The sequence below is a fragment of the Cetorhinus maximus genome, chromosome 1 (genome assembly GCF_964194155.1).
Source record: "Cetorhinus maximus chromosome 1, sCetMax3.hap1.1, whole genome shotgun sequence".
Taxonomy (NCBI): Eukaryota; Metazoa; Chordata; class Chondrichthyes; order Lamniformes; family Cetorhinidae; genus Cetorhinus; species Cetorhinus maximus.
Window position 1 is genome coordinate 20,395,216 of NC_135879.1, and position 23,648 is coordinate 20,418,863.

The 23,648-nt window shown below is 41.6% G+C and overlaps 1 protein-coding gene across 3 annotated transcripts in view; it reads left to right on the forward strand.

The window, feature by feature from the left end:
• The window catches only part of jade1 (jade family PHD finger 1), a 120,380-nt gene that overhangs the window by 11,659 nt on the left and 85,073 nt on the right, over positions 1 to 23,648 (forward strand). Inside the window, exons 1-2 of one of the 3 annotated variants that reach the window (XM_078538569.1) lie at positions 9,763 to 9,842; positions 12,531 to 12,731. The exons of 1 other annotated variant lie outside the window; for it this stretch is intronic. The gene's annotated coding sequence lies outside the window, so the exon portion shown is untranslated. Of the gene's footprint in view, positions 1 to 9,762; positions 9,843 to 12,530; positions 12,732 to 23,648 lie in introns of those variants that run through there. One more of the 3 variants, XM_078538559.1, reaches the window with a different exon arrangement.

The following is a 23,648-nucleotide window of genomic DNA, read 5'->3' on the forward strand; positions in this document are numbered from 1 at the left end:
CAGCAAAGTCCCACAAACAGCAGCTGTTGGGCAAGGACAGCAAAGGATTCGGTTGTGGTTCCTCCCTGGTTGTATAATCAGTCTAGACTTACTGCCTAAGCAGACGTGTGAAGAATGGTTGCTTGGAATCAGAAGATGACTGATGCCATGGAATGATACCCCAGTAAAGATTGGCCTTCAAGAGAGAGAAGGGAAGCAAGTATTTTTTAAAAAAAACAGGATGGAAGTTCAAAGCTGAACTTTTAATATTAAAAAAACACAACTGAATAAATGAACTGCCCAGATTGTTTGTGAGCGAGGCAGATCAGAAAGGCCCCAAGTGAACTTGCCAATTTGCAGCATTTGATCTCATCTGGTACAGACATTATATATACCCGCAGTGGGCACTGACTACGGAAGGGACAAATGGCAAGGGTTTCTAGTTGTGACTGAATTTGTAACTCAACAGAAATATCAGTTGAGAGCTTGCCTTTTGGCCTAGTGGGTAGTGACACTGTCCTATGTACTTGAAAACAGCCATAGAAATTGGAAGGAACCAGGTTTGACCCCTGGTCTATACTGATCTCAGCAGCGCCACTACCATGTGCATCAGTGCACCTGGATCTGTCAAGTTTTTCACTTCTGATCACTTCAGTGACCCCTGCTGGAATGTGTGCTTGTGCTAACATTATTAGTCACTAATAGGACCCTCTGGCGTATGACTCCCATCTTTGCCAAATGATAGCCTACTGACAATCATTATCTAGGTTAATATTGATTGGTGAGTGACTAGTGATACTACTGGTGACTTGGATTCTACTAGTGACTCGTGGTTGGTTGCATTTGCAATTATGAAAGCGCTTAGGCACAAAAGCCTTGATAGGGGAATGTTTTTAATGCCAATTTAAATTCCAAAATCATGAACTGAAGAAATTTTTGGCTTGATATGGAGTCAGCAAAAAAGTGGTGACGCAGCTTGTGTGTTAAAATTTAGAATTAACTTTCCTTCTCCTCCCTTACTTTAAGCTGTGAAAGTGGGTAACCTGCAGTAAGGAGGTGAGCTTTTTTCATATTTTACATCTTAAAAAAAATATAGAGAAGTCTTTTTTTTTACTACTGCTGAAAACCTAATGGAGATAGAAGAATCATAGGTAGAGATTTTTCCTACATTTTAGTGGTGACTACATTTCAAATGTATCTTATTGTCCTAAGGATCTTATTGATCTCTGGAGTTGTGGAAGGTAATGTATAAATACAAGTCTTTATTTTCATTGTGTTGTTCCTTAAGATATCAGGGGCCTTATTTTATACTTTTGGGAGGAGGATTGTTGAGCTTCCTTTTTGCCTGGAATGCTTTATGTTTATGCTCTATGGTAAAGTCATCCACTTACCACTAGCACATGGCATCAACCCAATTTGGAAATGAAGAGGTGTGATGACACTGGCTTCACACGTCTTGAGCGTCTTAATGTGCTTCGCTGAGAAAAGTAGCAAAAAGGTCATTGCTTGTTGCTGACAATTGAGAAGAGATAAATTGGGATGTGGCTGGTTGACATGAACTGTACACGGAGGACTACTTGGCATTTGGATATTCTCTGGAGCTCCATAATCTAAAAGGTGGCTGATCTGTCTGGCTGCTTTGGCGCCTGACAAAAATCTCCAGCGGTGGCAGGTTTTGGGGGATTACGGTGTACTTCACCAGGAACATTGGTGGCCAGTCAACCACTGATAACACCAGTTTAACTAGGCTGGAGTCCAGCAGTATCTGAAATGCCTCTGAAGTGCACGCACAGTTTTAACTGCGAGGCATCACACTTGCAAATGAAAAATGCCTAAAAACCAAATCGTAATATATCAACGTTTCATCCATTGAGCTCGTGGTAGCATCTATGTTTGTAAATACAAGAAGCTGGAACTTGCAACTTCTTCTGCCAACTTATTTGTATTGTCTCTACGTGCAGGTTAGCTGTTCTGAAGTTATAAACCAGATTAGCAAAGTTAGAAAGTAAGTGACTGTCCCTTAAAGCCAGACATTCCTTATGTGGAAAGGATGGAGATGAACAGCTGCATTGTACAATTGTAAATCTTCCGCAAAAAGCCATATTTGAGAAGTTACTAAGAGAACATTTACTCGCACACTTCATTTTCGGTCTACTTAGAGTGGTAAATGTTATGTCTTGTTCTGAGAGATGATATGCAGTTGTATAATTGATGTTTTCCAGATGTGGGATTCAGACTAGGTCAGGTTGTCAGTGTCTATGACTGACAGGTCAGCAATACAGCAGCATTGGTATTTTCCGGCCCCTCTTCACACTCCCAGAACCTGACCCTGACTGCTTCAGTAAGCTTTCCGGTGAAAGTGGTTCTGTTGAATGGTTAGCTCTAGTGCTGTTTCTGAGCACAATACAATACAATGCAGGAGTCATTTATTTCCCCCAAAGGAGCAGCACTTGTCACTGTGATGATTCATGCACAATCACTTAACTGAACTCAACAAACAGTCGGGGACAGATTGAATGCCAGAAAGTTAGTATCTGGACAGGGTGGGAAAGTTGGATGTATCGGTACTGCCTGGAGGAGAGAGTGCTACAGCTTTATCAGTTACATGCCTATTTTAACATATGTCTGTATTGGAAAGAATGATTTGCAACACCTATCATTGATCAACCCAGCTGGTGCTACAGTTTTAATATTCACTCAAACTGTGTGAGCATGAGTGGAACCAGTTATCCTGTGCTGCAATAAGGGAATTTTTCATTTATATAGTGAAAAGACAGTGTCTCCATTCACTTGGTATGAGGCTCAGTGATGTAAACAATAGTTACAGGGAAATTGCAGTCTCCTTTTAGTGAAGGCCTTGAACATTGGTTCATTGGGAGTTAAGGAATACATCTCACTGATCAATGGAAAATGGTACCTCATGTAGTCTGAGCAACTGCCCTGGATTTATCCATTTGTCAGCTTGCTTTTTTTCCCCTTTTATCATGGAAATAGAGACTGGGAAGGCCAGATATGATTGAGAAAGAGGGATAAACGTGACAGAAAAAGTAAAACAAAAATATATTTAATTTTTTTTTCATACTCTCCAACCTAATTAACATCTGAAGGCATGAGATTCCACATTTATAAAATTAAATTTCAGGACCGAGAGGTAGTTTGGCACTAATCATCACTTATCATACTGCTAAAACCCACTTATGCCTGAATACATTAGCTCGAACTTTTTCAGCAATTTTCATTGTGAAACTAATGGGCAAGTCCAGCAAGTTCACGCCATTGCAGCCATCCCTTGGCCAAATCATTTGGTGAGGACTGGAACAGCGCACCCTGTGGAGGAGCAGGATATTTCTAACAGCAACCTCTGGATTTCTGTGTTTATCTGTGCATGTCCATATTCCAGAAGTTTTTATCAAATTTCCTCAGTTCTAAACGTGAGCATGTGTCACTGTTATTCTCATCACAAATTCCATTATATTGTAAGAAAAAGTTGTGGTAAGATTGGAAATTGTCATTTGTTAGTATATTTGGGCTAAGATGAAACTTCTATATTTTCCTTCATGTTGGCCTTCAGTTTACTATTAACTTGGATGACTGACATACATTTGTACTGGTTGCATAATGAAGGAGCTGAAAGTTAATTCGTGCAAGTGAACTGGTAGTTCAGCCAAGTTTTAGAATGGCTCCTGAATCTGACTATGTAGTTAAATCATTTAAACTCAAATATTATTCAAAGTACCAAAACACTGCACTTGGTACAGCTGTAAAATAGGATTAAAAATGTTATAAATGCCTGGATGGTCGAAACTGGAATTTTCACTTTACGTTTCCGTTTTAAATGCTTGACTTTGAGCATTGGTGTGCTATTTACAAAAGGTGCAGGTATAATTTCAAACAATTATGGTAAAGTCTGAATTTGATCAAGTTTGTCCTTCAGCTGTAAATGAAAAGCAGATCATGGCCTTCAAAAGATTTTTGGTGAATAAAAGGACACGCAGTAAAAGTGCATTTGGCCCCCAAATTTCCCTCTGTCGGCTCCCCACTACAATTGAACTCAATTCCATCACTATCCACCCTCTTTTCTCCCAAGGTTGTCTTTTTCCAGAAGTGCATCTCACTGTCTTTGCTTGTGTATACTGTTTGCTGGCCTCCGATGGTAACCTACCCACCTTGTCTATTGCTCTTTTAAAACTTTTGTCTGCAGAACGCATTTTTTACAAATCCCCCTCAGTTTTCAAAACGACCATCAGTTCACCTCAAAACCTCTTAACAGGAACGTAAACTTAGCTTTATCACCAGGACCTTGACCTACACTGCACCTTCTCAAATACTATGGTATGGAGACAACACCACATGTGGTCTAACTAGTACTTTGTAGAGTAACCAGATCACCTCTTCTTTGCATTCTGACACGGTACTAATTAATCCCAGTCTACTGTTTGCCTTTTACTGCAGGCATGCACTGGGCTGATGGTGACAATTTTTAGGCAGTAAATTCCAAGTTTTCATTTCCCTGGTTCTTGATAGCGTTGTCAGGCTAACAAATCTCTACCAATGTCTCTCCTTCCCCATCTCCCTCCCCCACCACACCATCCCACCCCCACCGCCACACCATTCTAGTTTTCTTTCTTTCTTTCATGTTTTCCTCTTCCAACTTCCAAAATTTACTTCAACCTTGCTGTTCCTTCTGTTCTGGGGTGCTGACAGATCTGGTACCTCCCCCAAATGGCATGCTTTGTGAGTGGTACTGTGTTGTAGGGCAGGGAGAAAGAAGGACTTGCATTTATATAGTTCTTTGTCACAACCACTGGATGTCTCAAAGTGCTTTACAGCCAATGAAATACTTTTTTGAAGTGTGGTCACTGTTCTAGTGTAGGAAACCCAGCAGCCCAGTTGCGCAATGTTCAATGTGATAATGACCAGATAAAGTAATTTGTATTTGCAAAATTGATTGAGAGGGAAATATTGGTCTGGACACTGAGTATAACTCCCTTGCTCTTCTTCGAAATAGTGCCAGAAGATCTTTTACATCCACCTGAGAGGGCAGACAGGGCCCCAGTTTAACGTCTCGTCGGCACCTCCAACACCGCATTGCTCCCTCAGTACTGCAGTGAAGTGTCAGCATCTAATTTTTTTTTGCTCAGGTCCTGGAGTTGGACTTGAACCTTGAACCTTCTGACTCGGAAACATTAGGAGAAACATTATAATTACAACTTCACCTCACTTGCTATCCACATAATATATAGTTATTTTGATATAAATCTGTGCAGAGGGGAAAAATATTGCAAATGATAAGAAACTAATGTTTGTTATTGTATGTCTGACACCTTCAGTTTCCACAGTCTGCAGATAGTGTGGCATCATTTAACTCAAATTAACTTTATTCCCTCAAGTTCGAAAGCCTCAAAAAATTAAGCACTAGACCCACTGATGTCTCAATTCTGAACTGGGATTGTCCATCAATTCACTGAATTCACAATTCAGTTCAGTTGAGTAGCTATTGCACTCTGATAAACGCCTTGTACTTGTGTACCTGAAGACTGGTGTATAGCAGAAGAATGCATTTGGAGACTATAAACTGAATTGTGGATGAGAAGGTCTCGTTTTATTACCTCCTGCTGTTCATTAATGAGCAATAGTGAAACTAAATCTACGTTCCGATGTGCAGCCAAATGTCCTCGTGTTTCATTCCAGACATATAATGAAATTTACCCAATTTTTTTTAACCAATGCAAGATCAGGAATAATCTGATTATTGAAAATGTATTGTGCATGCTGGTGCCCAGGTCTCATGGTTGAAGATTGTTGACAGCCTTGTCAATTAAGTACAAATCTGTTGCATTCTGTTGGGGGAGAAAAACACTGTCTTTCCTAATACTGGTCGAGTAAAGAATAACTGAAGCTTGGGAGTGATTGAGAGTCAGTGATCAAATGGAGACGGCTAGAGAGGGGGGGTTGCTCTGACTGCTTCATAATCATAATCAGAGCATAGTAGCAAAGTTCAAGTAGTTTATAATGTTTATTTGAACCCTAGAGATAAGATAGCAACCATGTAGTCACTTCCAGATATCCCTTTTTACTTGTGTGTCTGTAGCAGCTGTTTGTGTTTATTGCACTTTTTGTGAGCTCCATGTGATTTTGTTGTGATGGGACTCTGACACCGTGGACGGTTGATTAGTTTATTGACATGATCTGAGACATTACGAGCCCAATGTATGCCTCTGTAATTTAATTGTCAAATTAAATCATTGTTTGTGGTTCTTCTCTGGGTGTTAGTGACAGGAAGGATCGGTCTCTCATGGTGGGTGAGTTAGGGAGGGCAGCAGTTCACCTGAAACAATCTAAGTAGTCCCAAGATTCATTTAAGCGATCATTTAAAATAAAATCTGTTACTGTTAGAGTATGTATGCATGTCTGAGCTGTTGTTCCTTTCCATATGAACTATATCTAGTCTAGTGCAACTCCCCGTGCCTTTATCATTCCTTTTGAAGCCATTATCCAATTCTCTTTTAAAATAATTTGCAGACTGCCTCATAGGATGTGGATTATTTCACATTCTAATCACCCTCTTGTGCTAATATTTCTTCCAACCTCTCCTTTAATTCTTTTTATGATTATCTTAAGTTTATGCCCTCTTATCAACTAAAGAGACCATCTAACACTATTATCTTTTTACAACCTTTCAAAATCTAGACAACTTTGCAAGTTTCTTTTTATCCTGCATCCCTGGTAACATCCTAGTGAATCTATTCTGCACCTTTTCTACAGCTTTTAGATCTTTCCTATAATTTTGTCTTGTAATGTACTTCTGAAAATTTAAGCAAAAAGCTTAAACAAATGCCATCTTTGCTGCACCTTTTAAACAAAATTCATTCTTCGGAGGTGAGCGTCACTGACAAGGCTAACATTTGTTGCCCATCCCTAATTGCCCTTGAACTGAGTGGCTTGCTTGGCCATTTCGGAGGGTAGCTAAGAAACAACCACATCGCTATAGGTCTGGAGTCACATGTAGGGACCGGGTAAGGACAGTAGGTTTCACCCCCTGAAGGGCATTAGTGAACATTAGTTTTTACGACAATCTGGTAGTTTCATGGTCACCATTACTGAGACTACCTTTTTAATCCAGATTTATTTATTAATTGAAGTTAAGTTCCCCAGCTGCCATGGTAGGATTTGAACTTGTGTCCCCAGAGCATTAGTCCAGGCCCTTGGATTACTCATCCAGTAACATTACCACTATGTTATCGTCCCGCTACTCTTTCTACTTGCTTGAGGATGGAGTGAGGCAGTTGTTGTTTGTGGATGGGGTGCCAATCAAGCAGGCTGCTTTGTCTTGGATGGTGTCAAGCTTCTTGAGTGTTGTTGGAGCTGCATTCATCCAGGCAAGTGGAGGGTATTCCATTACGCTTCTGACTTGTTAAAATGCTCAGGTGGAGATTTTCCAAATGGCACTAACCAAATGTTAAAAGTTACTAAATATTGCAAGTCATTTCCTGTAAAAATTGTGCTTGCTTTCCCAAAGTGTGCATTTCACAATGCCTGCCTCATTGACTGAGAACAAGTCATCCTAAGGTCTTGTACCAACAAAGCGAGGTTACATGGCTGGCACATTCACACTTGTGTGAAATCACCCAAGAGTAGAGTGATAGTTTGACTTTGAAGTTGAATTTCTAATTCCCTGCCTGCCATGTTATCTCAGTTCAGGATAGGTGGCTGTTCTTGTCAATTCATTGCTGTGGTTCCAATCTGCTGAAACGACTGTATATGAAAAATGACATAGTTGCACCTTCTTGCGCTGAAGGATTTGGTTGAGAATTATACTGGAGCCAGGCAATCTCTAAAAATAGCTGGATCTGTTGTTGCTGTTCCTGGAGTGTGAGCATTTTCAAACTCTGGAATGAAAATACACCAGAAAGTATTTCAGAATGTGAGAGAGTAGGTAGAGTGAAGAAAACCACACGAGCAGCCTCAACAATTTAAATATGCCCCGTAGAGCCCCGCAGCATGGAGAGTGATGAACACCACGGGGGAAAAAAGGCGCAAGAAGGGGTGGGAGGGGTAAATTTACAGGTAAACATTTAATCTGTATATAGCTTAAACTGGACACTCTTTTAAAAACTAAAAGATAAGCTAAGTTCATCAAAGGCATGAAATATAATTAATAAAATAAGGATAGGCAGTGATGGGAGTACAGGTGGTATCACTGCAATTGCAGCATGTGGGAGTTGGTGGAGAGTATCACAAATCATAGACAACCATCTCTGCAGTAAGTGTCTGCATCTCGAGTACCTTCAGCTCAAGAGTTGTTGAGCTGGAGTCCAAAGTGCAGACATTGTGGTGCGTCAGGGAGGGGAGAGCTCCCTGGACATTTGGATCCGGGGGCAGTCACACCCTTAGGTTAGGAAGTTGTACAAGTGTGGTGAGTGGCCAGGGACAGGAGGGTGTGATAGCAAGTCAGGCTGGCTAGGAGATCCCTGTTACAGTGCTGGTGGAGCCTCAGCCTTTGCCCTCATCCAGTAGATAACAGGATCTAGCTGCCTGTCTGTATGTGAGCAAAGTCTGCACAGTGGATGAGAAAACTGTCCATGCTACCATGCGACATGAGGTCATTCAAGTGAAAGGAGCACAATGGAATGTGGTAGTAATAGGGACAGTATAGACCAGGGTGAGGATGGGATAGATCCTGTTCTCTGTACTGGGTGACTGGGGGTTCCAAAGGTGATGTTGCCTGCCCAGTGCCAGGGATAAGGACATCTTCTCACAGCTGAAGAAGATCTTGAAGTGGGAACGGGAGGATCCAGTTGTTACAGTACAAGTAGGATGCAATGACATAGCTAGAACTAGGAATGTGGTTCTGCTGAGAGAGCTTGAGGAGCTGGGATCAAAATTAAAATGCAGAACCTCACAGGTAATATTTACCGGAACCTCATGCAATTGACATAGGGGCAAATTGATCTGAAGGTTAACCTCAGCAGGCCTGACAGCATCTGTGGAGAGAAAGACAGAGTTAATGTTTCGAGTCCGTATGACTCTTCATCAGAACAGGTTCTGAAGATGAGTCATACGACTTGAAACGTTGACTCTGTCTTTCTCTCCACAGATGCTGTCAGACCTGCTGAGTTTTTCCAGCAATTTTTGTTTTTGTTTCAGATTTCCAACATCCGCAGTATTTTGCTTTTATATTATATTAATTTGAAGGTTAACTGGTTGACTGAAAGAGTGGTGTGGGAGGCAGGAGTTTTGGTCCATGGGGCCCAAGGTTCCAGTACTGTGGGACAAGGGAGCTGTATCTTTGAGATGGGCTCCATTTAAGTTGGGCTGGGATCAGTGCCCTGGCAAATAAAATAACAAGGGTGCTACATAGGGTTGTAAACTAATGGAAGGGGTGGGGTGGCTTGATTCAGGAAAGATTAAATTCAAAAGCAAAGGAGTGATGTTGAAGCTTTGGAGCGGAGTAATGATTTGTGTGAAATTAAGCAGAGTTGCTCAGAAAGTGACAGAGAGCTTAACAAAGGTACTAGGACATTAGTGACTAGGGTGTTATCAGGGAAAATAGAAAAAGAAACTAAGGGCATTATATTTGAATGCGTGAAGCATTCTCAACAAAATAGGTTAATTAATAGCAGAGATAGAAATTATTGGGTTTGATCTGTTAACCATTACGGAGACATTGGTTACAGAGAGACCAAGATTGGTAATTCCCTCATACTTGACTTTTAGAGGAGATAGGCAAAATGGAAAAGGAGGACGGGTTGCCCTGAAAGAGTGGGATGAAGACCGCGAGGAGAATGGACATCAGTTCGGAAACTCGAGATGTAGAACCAGTTTGGGTGGAGCTAAGAAACAACAAGAGGCAGCAAACGCTGGTGGGTGTAGTTTATCGGCCTCCTAACAGTAGTCGTGGTGTTGGGCACTGTATAAATCAGGAACTTAGAAGTATGTAACAAGTGTAATACAGTAGATTGGGAAACAAGATCAAAAGATAAGACAGTAAATGGGCACTGGCATACTTTTAAAGAATTAATTCATAATTTTCAACAATTATACATTCCTTTAAGTCCATGGAACAAGTGGTCCAACTGTGGCTAACATGAGAAGGTAGAGGTTTAAAATGTTGCCAAAAAGAATAGTAAGACAGAGGATTGGGAGGACGTTAAAATTAAGCAGAGGATGACCAAGAAATTGATCAAGGAAGAGAAAAGAAGGTATGAGAGTAAACTAGCTAGAGGCTAAAAACAGATTGCAAAAGCTTGTAAAGCTATGCAAAAAGAGATTAGTGAGAGTAACTGTGGGACCCGTGGAGGAGGAGACAGAAGAAATTCTAATGGGGAATAAGGAAATGACAGAGACATTAAATGAATGTTTTGTACCTGTTTTCATGGTAGACGACACACACAAATTCCAGAATTAGTGGTGAAACAAGGTTCTAGTGAAAATAAGGAACTTAAGGATATTAATAAAGAAATAGAACTGGAGAAATGAATGGTTCTAAAAGTTGATGAATTCCTTGCACCTGATGCCCTACATCCTAGGGTTTTAAAAGGGTGGCAACAGCGATAGTCAATGCATTGGCGTTGATCTTTCAGAATACCCTAGATTCTGGAACTGTTCCAATGAATTGCAAGGTAGCAAATGCAACCCCACTATTCGAGAAAGGAGGGAGAGAGAAAACAGGGATCTATAGGTCAGTTGGCTTATCATCAGTAGAAATGAAAATGATAGGCTCAGGTATTAGAGTAATGATAATGGGATGTTTCGAAAATCACGATATGATTAGGCCGAGTCAGCACAGATTTATGAAAGGGAAATAGTGTTTGACAAATCTTTTCGCATTTTTTAACCTTGTAATTAATAAGGTGGATAAGGCGGAACCAGTAGATGTAGAGTATTTGGGTTTTCGCAAAGCATTTGGTACGGTACCACTCATGATTATCTCACAAAATTAGGGCTCATGGGACTGGAGCTAATATATTAGCACAGATTGAGGATTGATTAATGGACAGAAAGCAAAGATTAGGAATAAGTGGACTATTTTTGGGTTGGCAGGCTGTGACTAGTGGGGTACTGCAAGGGTCAGTGCTTGGGCCTCAGCTATTCACAATCAATATCAATGACACAGATGAGATTGAGTGTAATCTTGCAAGTTTGCTGACGATATAAATTTAGTGGGAAAGTAAGCTGTGTGAAAGATGCAAAGAGGCTGCAAAAAAGGATTTAGACAGATTAAGTGAGTGAACAAGAATGTGGCAGATAGAATATGTTGGAGACATTTGAAGTTATTAACTTTGGTAGAAAAAATGGAAAAGAATATTTTTTAAATGGAAAGAGACTGAAATGTTGGCCTTCAGCAGGTTTGGATGTCGTCATGCACGAATTGCAAAGTTAACATGCAGTTACAGCAAGCAGCCAGCAGAACAAATGGGATGTTTGACTTATTTCAAAGGAGTATAAGAGTAAAGGATAGGGCCTTAGTGAGATTATATTTGGAGTATTCTGTCCAGTTTTGGTCTCCTTACCTAATGAAATGTTTACTCTTAGAGGGGAGGGTGCAATGAAGGTTCACTAGACTGATTTCTGGGATGAAGACACTGAAGAGGAATTGAATAGACTACACCTATATTCATTGGAGTTTAGAAGATTGAGTAGTGATCTCATTGAAATGTAAAAAATTCTTAATGGACTTGGCAGGGTAGAGTATGGGAGAATGTTTCCACTGGCTGGTGAATCTAGAGACAGGGGTCACAGACTCGAAAGAAGGGTTCAGCCACTTGGGACTAAGATGAGGAGAAATGTCTTCACTCAAAGGGTTGTGAACTTTTGGAATTGTCTACCCTAGAGAACTGTGGATGCTCAGTTGTTGAGTATATTTAAGATAGATCTTTGGATAGTAAGGAAATCAAGGAGTATTGGGATAGTGTGGGATGGTACAGCTGAAGTAGGAGATCAGCCATGTTCTTATTGAATGGCAGAGCAAGTTTGAGGGGCCGAATTACCTACCCCGGTTCCTAATTCTTATTTCTTAATGTACCATGCATTGTGCTTTGTGTCACCCTTAGATTTATTTTTAAATCATAGTCTTTAATAAAACAGCAAAAGGCTTCCTAGTTCAACAATACAAAAATTCACTAAACTAGAAGTGAAAATTGGTAAAGGATACAATGTCTGGCAGACCTTCAATGGATTCTGAATTTTCTTTTCGCTCAAGAAGGAGGCAGGTTGATTATTACATTGGAAATTTCAATAATATAAACATGACAAAGACCTGACTGGTGCTAGCTAACCTTTTCATGGCAGTCTTTCAACCCCATTGTCTTCACGTACTGTAAATCCGTAGCCAAGTTGGTGAAAAATTGCTTTCCAAACTTAGCATTATGTCCTTGACTGAAGGATCAAAGGCAGCTAATCAATTTTTAAAAATAGTGCAGCTACAAAAACATTGGCATCTACATGGATGACTGAACTGCTAACTAGAAAGTTGTGGTGATGGAAAAACTCTTTGTATGCCGTGAAATTGAGGTTGACGTGAAATTCTCTTTTTGCATGTTGCATTGCAGAATCACTTCTACTGCAATACATTGGGACCGCTGGCATTTGGAATTTACTTCAGTTACATTGTGGGGGTAGGTCCAGAGCACTGGAGCAGCATTGGACCAACCGCAGATGGACACGATTTGCCAACAGAGAGCAATTGCTCCTGCACAACAACGTTGAGGCATTTGAGTGCACTCCTCCGTGCCACTGGATTATTCATACAGGTCAGTCATTTAAAAACAACATTGCTGCTGCGTGGACACATAGAATAGTCCACTTGTAGCCGGAAAACAATTTACAGTTGTATAATTTATTTACTGCGTCAGAATGGCCCGAGGGTTTTGCAAATATTCTGGAGACAGTACAAACATTACAGGAGACGACTGAAGGAGTGACGATTGAGAAGTATTGAGTAGCTCAAATGAAGGTAGGCAGAAATGTAGCATGGCAGAGAGATTTATGGAGAGAACTCCAGAGGTCGGGGGCAATATAGCTGACGGGTCTGCTGTCTATAACGATACCGGTGGTGGACAGTGGGGTGGGGACTGGAAAATACGAGTTGGGGCCATAGGACAGGAGGAAGTTGCGGTAGTAGTGTGTAACAAGACTATGAAGGGATTTATACACATTATTGAAGATTAATTGGAGATATATGAGCCAATAGAAATCAGCAAGGCTAACAATGATAGGTGAGACTTATTACAAGGTGAGGTGTGTTGGAGTTTGTACAGAATGAAGCTTGTGGAGTGTTTTGGAGTAGATGAAGGCGTGGAAGAGTGTTTCAGTGGCAGTGGACTGATGAAGGCTGTTGGTATTACTGAGGTGCAAGTAGATGATCTTAATGAGCGGTAGGGTGGGAATTCCAAGACTTTGCACAGTGTCAAAACAGATGCTGGAATTCCTTGCGGGGTTCAGCTGAATGAGTGGCCAGTAAAGGAAATTGAATCAATGGTGCAAAGTCCCTGGATAGATCGGAACAAAATGGCTTTGGCTATTGCAGCGCTGGAGAAAGCTCTGATTTATTCACAACTCAGTGTTGTATGGGTAGTGAAATTGTACATCAACATTTGTGGAATTGAAGATGGTGGCATAAAGCCGAAGCTGGAGTTGGCAGTGCTCATATGGAATCTAGAGGACCATATGGCATGGAGGGACCATGCAGCTGAGCACCAAGGATGGAACCTTTGAGGTGCAGCAGAAATGACCAAAAGGGCATGGAAGGAGAAGCAATTGCAACAGATCTGCCACCTGTTTTGAGGTGGAAAGAAATAGATGGTTCGCTGAAGGTGGCGAGTAGAATGGTGAAGGAGGATGGAATAATCAACTGGATTGTGAGGTCAAGGTGGACAGAGATGGTTAGCATACTGATTGTGGTGGACAGCCATGGTTGGCACCATCAAACAACGTCAGTTATGCTAGCTAGCTGAAACAATGGGCTTAGCTCTGGTGGCCAAGGCTGCATTGAACATGTCAGCTCTACACCTTTGTGGGCAGTTTTGCTTCCTTTTTCTTATCAAATATTGCAGTCTCTTACACCACTATTGAATTCTCTTTGGCTCATGTTTGGAGAATATTACACAGCTTTCCAGTATTACTGACTGGAAGTAGAAAACCGGAGAGCTGTACAAATACACATAAGGATAGTTGGCATGGGCGTAATGGGCGGACTGGCCCCCTTCTGTGCCATAATAATGACCTTTGCTGAAAAAAGAGACTTGTTACCAAAGCTTTTTGTTTTGCACTCATCAGAATAACTTGCAAGAATTTTCCAACAGTAACGGGGGAACAAGAAGTTATACTGAATGGGAAGAGAGTGCCAGGGAATGACTGTTCAGGAGTGATTGCACTAAGAATTACACTGAAAACCAATGTAGGATTGTCAGTCGGGCTTGCAGTGTGGCTTACTTACGCATGCTAGATGCCACATATATTCACACACAGGTCCCTGTCCTTTGCAGACAAAAGAAACGTCCACACATTGCACTTTTTTCCAACTAAACAAAAGCTTGGGGAACAGCCATTCTCTGGTTCGTTCACCAGGACAATGTCTTGGCTAATCAGGGTTGACTTGCCCAGTTTGAATTTGAACAAAGCTGGGCAGTTAACTGTTCCATGCTGCATTCTCCGTGGCAACGCCCCCACCAATCAGAGTCCACTTGCCAACCAATCAGCATTCTTCACATGCAGTATAAATTGTTGTGCACCGGTTTCTGTTGGAAAATTCTTGCAAGCTATCCTGATGAAAAGGCGAAAAGCTTTGATAGCATGTCTCTCTTTTCAGCAATACTCAAGTTCTGTACTATCAAATGAATAATGACTGTACAGTAGAATCTGATGGGAAGTATATTATGAGGATGAATGTACTTTAGGAGCTCTTGAGATCTCCTGACCTGTGAGAGTGGTTGTTTATTTGGTCAGTTGAACATGAACAATGTGTCACAAGCCATAAGTATGCTCCCTGCTATCACATTTCTCAAACTATATGCAGTTTATATTTCTAAGCCCTGCTACTGGAGCTTAGATTTGCTGCTATCACTGCCAATTCACCTTTGTTATATTCAGACTATTCTATGTAGCTGCGTTGTACAATTGGAAAGGGGGGAAATTTTAAAAGACTATGAAACCAAATAAAATGATGTAGTCCACTGATGGAAACGGGGGTAATTTCCCTCCTTTTGATTTACAGAGTGGTATGCTACTGTATACAACAGCCCATTTGTTTTGTGGAACTGCTTTCGATGTGCAGTTTTCCCGTGTTCCGGATTCCTGTTGGTTAATCCTAGGATTGTTTCAGTGCACCAGCAGGAATGTCAGAACGATTGCGCATGTGGAAGATCTGCATGTGTGAAGTTGCAAAGTAGTATTTCTGACTGTAGACTTTCCCCTACGTCAGGAATACCTACTTCTGGACAGTAATGTGAAAATTGCTTTGCCGGCTTGCGGGAGTAGATTGGCCCCAGGAGGAAGGAACTGGAGCACTCTGTGACTTGCTACCCGTCTGAAAATGTGTTTGCAGTCTAGTTTATTTTATAGAATTACCTGCAACAGCAGGGCTGCAATAAAATGGTTTAAGCAGGCAGTGTGTGGTTTGGCCATCTAAAATACGCATTTAGGCCTGTGAGGAGGAGGGTTAAATGCACATGACTCTTCAAAAAAAAACAAGTTACGTATTGCTCATTTGTGTCCTTTTCTTTAACCTCTTTGGCGATGCTTCATTTCTCTTCCTGCCTTATTTGTTTTCTTTGCTGTTATCCTTCATGCGTAATAGTCCATTGGAAACGTAATTACCCTCATGCAAGCTCAGCATGTTTCTAGGTAAGTGTCAAGTCTTTTTTTAACTCCTCCAGCGCATTGTGTTTACAGAGAATATCCCAATGTGGTGCAAAGGTCTGACTGCTGTGTCACTTCATCTTGAAGCTGGATTTTCTTGGACTGAACTCCATTAAAAAAATAATCTCACTTGTTTAATTATGACTCAGAGGGTGTTAGCTGTTGTTTAATTGTGGACATTCTATAGCTGAAAGTAGCTGATGTGTATGTGTTGTAATTATGTGACCACACAACTAATGTAATTTATGAAGGACATTTTTTTTATCAGGACAAAGGGAGTCAGCTTTCACAGTAGTATCACAGGGATCACTCCAAATGTGACTTTGGGGACACAGACCCGGATTTCACTCCTGGGTCTGGTGTGCAGGGAGGGGAGAATTCCCAGCGCTGTAAACCCAACCTGTAAAAATGGCTGACGACTGGCTGGATTTTTGTCCCAGGGCAGTCTGGATTAGAAGTCGGGCCTGCTGCCCGATTGTGGAGGCAGGTTGGGCGGAAGGCCTGCCTCTGTGCTCTTTTTAAAAAAAGATCAAAGCAAAAAACAGCCCTCAGCCACCTGACACTCCCCATGCCCCATTCATGTCAGCCTATGCCACCTCATGCCCCTGTACCCACCCAATGGCCTCCATTCCCCTATGCCTCTCTATCCACCCTCCATTGCCCCTCATACCCCCTAGCCCCCCCCAACATCCCCATGGCCCTTTATAACCCCTATGCCAACTTAGTGCCAACTCATGCCCCCCACCCTGTGTCCTTACCCTCTCCATGCCAACTCATCTAGTATCCTTTGACAGTTCTTGGACAGTTCATTGACAGGTTGACAGTTCCAATGAGTTTATGCACTTTTTACGCACAGTTTATGCACTTTTTACACACAATCGTGTTTACTCCTGACAATCTCAAAGGGTGCATTACCTTTCCCAAGAGTCACCTAACCTCCCCCAAAAGTGTCCCGGGACCCTATCGAAAGGGGTACGTTACCTCTCCAAAGGGGTGCTCTTGCTATCTTAAACAAATCCACCAAGTTCACACCTCTTATCTGGTCTAATCTGCACACTTCGGGTTTCACACTCCTGGTCGGCCAAAATCTCACTTCAGCAGAGGCAGCTGGTGATTTAAATGCCCAGCTGCCTCTGTAGACCAAGTGAGCGCAAACCCCGGCCCAACTCCAGTCCTGCGACTGTGAAAATAGGAAATGCCATGTTTGGGGGCGAGACTTAGAATTTTCGGCTGTCTCCAGGATTTTCGCCCATCTTGGCGAAAATCTGGGCCATAGGTTACAAAAGCAAGGAAGTTATGGTGAACCTTTATAAAACACTGGTTCAGCCTCTAATGGAGTATGATGCCCAATTCTGGGCACTTTAGGAAGGATGCGAAGGCATTGGCGAGGGTACAGGAAAGACTGGGGATGAGGGACTTCAGTTCTGTGGAGAGATTGGCGAAGCTCGGGCGGCTTGCCTTCATAAAGAGATGGTTGAGAGGAGGTTTGATGAAGGTGTTCAAAATCACGAGAGGTCTGGACTGAGTGGGTAGGGAGAAACTGTTCTCATTGGAGGAAGGATTGAGAACCAGAGGGCACTGATTTAAGGTGATTGACAAAAGTACCACTTGCAACAGGAGGAAAACTTTTTGCGCATTGAGTGGTTGAGGATCTGGAAAGTACTGCCTGAGAATGTGGTGAAGGCAGATTTGATCGTGGTTTTCAAAAGGGAATTGGATAATGACCTGAAAAGATAAGGATTTTCAGGGCTACGAGAATAAAGCTGGGGAGCGGCACTGGCCGAGTTGCTCCTAAAGAGGGACCGCATGGACAGACATGCCAAATGGCCTCTTTCTGTGCTGTAACCATTCTATGATTCTTTTGTTTCCATGGGAAATTTAATTACTTAAAATCAGTGCACATTTCAAATACTTTTTCTAGTCTATAGGGAGCAACCAAAGATGGTGAGGGCATCAGCAATTTAGGATCTAGAAAATGCTATTTGGCCCATAAAAGTGCAGTTTTTTTGTGATCCTTGGAAATCTTGTTATTAAGTTAATCAAGTATTTGAAGTTCTGCCATTAGGTGCTGTTTGTAGGTTTGTCCTATCTGCATATTGTAGATTTTTATTTTTGGGCTAGTAAGTTGGGGGATCAGTTGCTCTATGCAGAAGAATACATGAATACAAAATATTTTCTAATGAACCTGCAGTAGCGACCTCTTCCAGGAACTAAACCTGGGCTTAGAATTCTTTACATGTTACATACCCTGCCAGGGACCATGAGGATTGAGTTATAAATCGGTTAACCTAATTTTAGGATTCGGTTAACTTTAGTAAAATCAGTGGAGGTTTCTTATTTATAGTATCCGATGCACTGAATAGGAATGAGCAACAAATGCTTGCCTTGCCAACAACCATGAACGGATAAAAAAAATTACTCCTTCCCAGAAAGTTTCAGAAACACACTGATGGACGGACAGGCAGAAGCGCACAAGCTGACGGACAGGCAGAAGCGCACACCCTGACGGACAGGCGGAAGCGCACACGCTGACGGACAGGCGGAAGCGCACACGCTGACGGACAGGCGGAAGCGCACACGCTGACGGACAGGCGGAAGCGCACACGCTGACGGACAGGCGGAAGCGCACACGCTGACGGACAGGCGGAAGCGCACACGCTGACGGACAGGCGGAAGCGCACACGCTGACGGACAGGCGGAAGCGCACACGCTGACGGACAGGCGGAAGCGCACACGCTGACGGACAGGCGGAAGCGCACACGCTGACGGACAGGCGGAAGCGCACACACATACTCTTGCTGTTTTCTTCATCAGTGGTACATTACACTTTCAATAGACACACCCATATGTCCAGAATCAACTTATTTCGTTGGTGTTAGCAGTTTGTGTTTCAGTTCCTTCAATTTTGGGTTTGTGAAGAATTTAAACATTTCAATAAAACTAAGCAGATCCTAGGGTTGTTAATAGACCTGATCATTGTCACCCTGAAATATCTCAGCTCCAATGAGGTACAAGTGTTACACAGCCAAGTAGTTTCATTTGTTCCAACAAGTCGCTGCTGGTGTTGAGAGGGTTATTGGGGTTGCACTTCATATTATAGAGCTGAACTTTATCTAAATCTAGTGGTTGCCCACTGATGATTAACCCTCAACTCAATTTTATTTCAAAGGAATCTATTTATCTGCTACTTAAAAAGAAACAAAGGCTGGGATTTTACGGGCCCTCCCGCTGGTGGGATTTTCCGGTTCCGCTGAAGTCAGTGGACTTTTGAGTGGCTCGCCGCACGCGACGGGGCCGTAAAATTCCAACTAAATTTTAATTTCCCTAAGGAGACATTAAGCATGATGAACCTGAAATAGTACTAACTTTGCTCCACTATCAATGAAATATTGAAATGTATTTAATCCTTTTCTACGGAAGGAAGGTAGAATCGAGAGCATTGTTCGTCATCCATATTTTAAATAACGAGGCACCCACACTGTCACTTGAACTGCCCTTTTCTGGATTGGCTCCAATTTCTGGAGGGACTATTTTCAGACTGTGAGTAACTTTAATGCCATGTGTTGCAGGCGTTAAGCCTGTTCTGCGCGCTATTAATACTTGTTCATATATTGTGGTGGAAGTTCAATTCTTTGGTATATGCTTAAGAGCAGCAGACTGAAATGCTGATTGAATTGCTATGAAATGCCCAGTTATGATTTCCACAATGATTGTACAGTAGGCTGTCGGTGCCTAAGCTTCCTCATACATGAGGTAGCAATATGAAACTGGTATGTGTGTGGAACCTATCCCAAAGAAGTTGTTAACACCTTTAGGAGGTAAAGGAAGGGGGAAGGAAATGGGGAAAATTGGCTGGAAAAGAAGGTAAAAAGAAATTTAAAAAAAACAGCAATCAAGCCAAATTAATTATATAAATCTGGAATTAAGAAGCCGGGTTCAGTAATCGTGATCACGAAACAACAAGATTGTGGTTAAAAACCCATCTGGTTCACCAATGTCTTGTAGGTAAGGAAACCTGCCGTCCTTTCCTGGTCTGGCCTATATGTGACTCCAGACCCACAGCAGGCAGAGCAAGTCACTCGATTGTATTCAGGAAGGCAGCTCAGCACCGTCTTCTCAAGGGGCAATAAGAATGGGCAATAAAAGCTGGACCTTGCCAGTGACACCCACATCCAGTGAATGAATTTAAAAATAAACATATTGCATGATCGGTGTGAGTAACTACATTCATGCTACATAATCTTAGGATGATGTATTTCCCTGTCTTTTAAGCCATGGTTAGATTGGGTTTCACTCTAACCTAAAGGGACTTCATCTCATTAAAGTTTACAGTTAACTTATTAGCATTGTGCAAATTTATAATTTTGAAGAGGCACATTGGAAATGGGCAGGTTGCAACATGTATCTGGAGGAAATAGGTTTCTCCACTGCAATTATCTGAATATTTGAATGAAACAGAACCTACGGGACAAGAATAGTCTCAGAATATGGAGTAGACCATTTAGGACTGAGATGAGGAGAAACATCTTCACTCAGAGGGTAGCAAACCTGTGAAATTCTCTACCACAGAAGGCGGTGGAGGCCAAGTCACTGAATATATTTAAGAATGAAATGGATAGATTTCGAGACTACAAAGGCATCAAGGGGTATGGGGAAAGAGCAGGAGTACGGTGTTGAGATAGCGGATCAGCCATTATCATACTGAATAGTGGAGCAGACTTGAAGGGCCGAATGACCTACTTCTGCTCCTATTATCTATTTCTATGTTACTTTGCGAATCAACTGTAATAAAGCAGCTCTTGTACTTGGGAGGGTGAACAAGCAGCATGCTGAGGAATTCAAATCTACGCATCGTTCAGGGTTGGAAAAAACTGGTGCAGGAGGAGAAAAGACAGCAGAGACACAAATGAGCAAAACCATTTATTGGCCAAGTAAATTGCGATTGTCTTTGTAAATCCAATAAGCTTATTGGTGTGGCTGCATTCCCTGCAACCTTTCATAGAATTTGTGAATAACAATAACAAAATATATTTAGAATTTGTGTATCTCTCTTTAATCTTTGGCATTTTGTTTATATTTACCAATTCAACAATATGTGCAACAAAAATATCATGATATTTTTCAATAACAGTAGCGTTAGTGTATGACATTTTAACATTGTCGATGTGGCAAAGATATGTAACTTTGGCCACTTGAAGAGTCCTCCACAAGGTGGTATTCGTGGAGTGGGGAATCTCAGTTGCAGGAGGACGAGGTGCTGGGCACAAAACCCACAGAAATAAACTATCGGGAGGTTTGGTGGAGCTTTGACTGGCACTGTCCTGACTCTGCTAGAAGAGACGAGAGTGATGACAATCAATCTGCTGCACCAGCTGTGCCCCATCACACATTATCGGAAGGCTGCAGTATCAGGTTGTTTCTGGGAACTTCCAGCCCGCGCACTGCACACAGATATCAAAATTTGTACTGCGTTTCAAGTCCCTGTGTACATTGGCTCCACTTCGCCAAAGGGGATGGAACATAAACTATATCATCATTAGGTGGTTCAGCTGCATAATTGTTCCACAGAGACAGCTGCTCTTGCAGGTGTCCTTTAAACATTTACAACCTGTAAATCCTGTGGTGCAAAAGTCCATGGGGTGGCATTTTCGCTTTGGACGTGATCAGTAATTCTGCTGAAAATTTGGCCCAAACTTGTGTCTCTTTTGAAAGATCCCCTCCCCACATTCCCCCCTTCCCACCACCCCCTTCTGAGTTTCTCCTGAGACTTAGTTGGATTTTGCCAAATGCAGAATCTGCCATGAATGAGTGCACTGGAGCAGCATTTTAAAACATAGCTTCTTTTTTTCAAACTGCTTTTTTAAAAAAAAAATTCCTTTAAGTATTTGAGTGGTAACTTGATGAAGTTTGATCAAAACTGCTTAAAAAATGGGTTTCTCACAAAAAATAAGCATTTCTGAAGACTGTCAGCCCTCTGGGTAACCTGGTTTTAAACTACTGAAATTCAATTTTAAACATAATGTTGTATTACCTGTAAATATCTGTAAATAACTAGGACCTAATGTGTTACGTGTAAGTGTTCCAGGGCGCCACAATTCGTAGCTACCTGAGAGACTGAAGTGATGCGTACATAACCACTTCAGTCTGGTTCCTCTTTTGAAACAGGCAGCATGACAAAATTAGACATAAAGGGTGTCTGATCTTTATAAACTTAAGTGTGATTATTAACAATTCCTGGGAACCAAAAGGCAACAAGAACTCATAGCATTATATATTACAATATTCTAGTTATTTTAGGCCACAATAGCCGCTTTCTTGATAAATTAACACAAAAATTATATTCGGAAGCTTTTAAAACATAACTTGTAGCGTCCTTCCATCCCTGAAGGCCTGCCAATGCTGATTGATTCCCCTGGGACATGGCCGGTTTTGTACGTGTCCTCACTGCCAGGGCGACGTTTTCAAAAGGTTTGCCGAAACTCAAAACTCCCTGATCACTTGCATTGGTTACGCTGATTTCAGCTGAATTGCAGAAAAATTACCAATGCCGTCAAGCGGAAATTCCAGCTCCATGTGTGTCAACTTCTTAAAATGTCAGCAATCTGAGACTCTTAGTTTTTAAATAATCTCAGCATTCATTTCAACAATTTACAGAATTCCATCATATAGCCTTAAAGGATCACACACCTGTGTTCTATTTTAGACTGCACCATGTTCCTGTCTTTATAAAATGGATCTTCCCACTGTGAGCAGCACTACAGTGGATGTATTCCATTTACATATTACATTCATGGGGAATTGATCTTGAGGCTGTAATCTCATATCTGTAAATTTCGTGGGTGGTTTTATTCTGTTCTTTTTAATGCCCTTCATGGACTCCTTTTGTTGCTAATTCATGGTAAGTCTCCTTGTCATTGCTGCGACTTCCTTGAAAGATTAACAATTGTGTGCATCATAATTGTAAATTTATGGAAACATAATCAGCTTATTACTTGAAATAATATGATCTATGTAATAATTGTCAGCTTCTCTCACTGGGTAACAAACTTGTTCCTAAATTGGGTTATTGGGGATTCAAGCACCACTGTAGATTTGGAATCTAGGCTGATCAGTGATCTTGTGCAGTACTGAAGGAGTGCTGCATTGTTAGGGTGCTGTATTCTGGATGAAAAATTGAACCAAAATACTGTCTCCCTGCTTGGGTAGATGTAAAAGATCCTGTGGCAGTATTCAAAGAATTATAGAGTTCTGGTGTCACGGTTGATCTTTTTCCCTTCAACAAACCACCAATCATCCAGTTGCTGTATGTGTGTGCACAAATTGGCTGATGCGTTTGGCTATGTAATAACAACAACTATATATGCAATGATAAAAGCTAAATACTGCGGATGCTGGAAATCTAGAACAAAAACAAAAATATCTGGAAAAACTCAGCAGGCCTGACAGCATCTGCAGAGAGGGATACAGTTGGCTTTTCGAGTCCGTATGACCCTTCATCAGAACTAAGACATGTAGAAATGAGAACTATATATGCGAAGCAGTTCATTGGCTGGGAAATGCTTTGGGATGGCTAAATGTCCTATATATTTACTTCTTATCACAGTATCGAACCCAGGACGGTGAAAGCTATAAGTCTGTAACATATCGAAAAAGTTGATTGGATGGCACCTTAAAACTGAAAGTGGAACTTGAAGCTTGAGCCATTTTATAGAGTTGACTGAAATTACTCGAGTGTGTCACATCCTTGAACACAGTGCTACTTCAAACCACTCCCCTCTGCCGCCGAGTTATTTTTGAAGCTATTACCAATT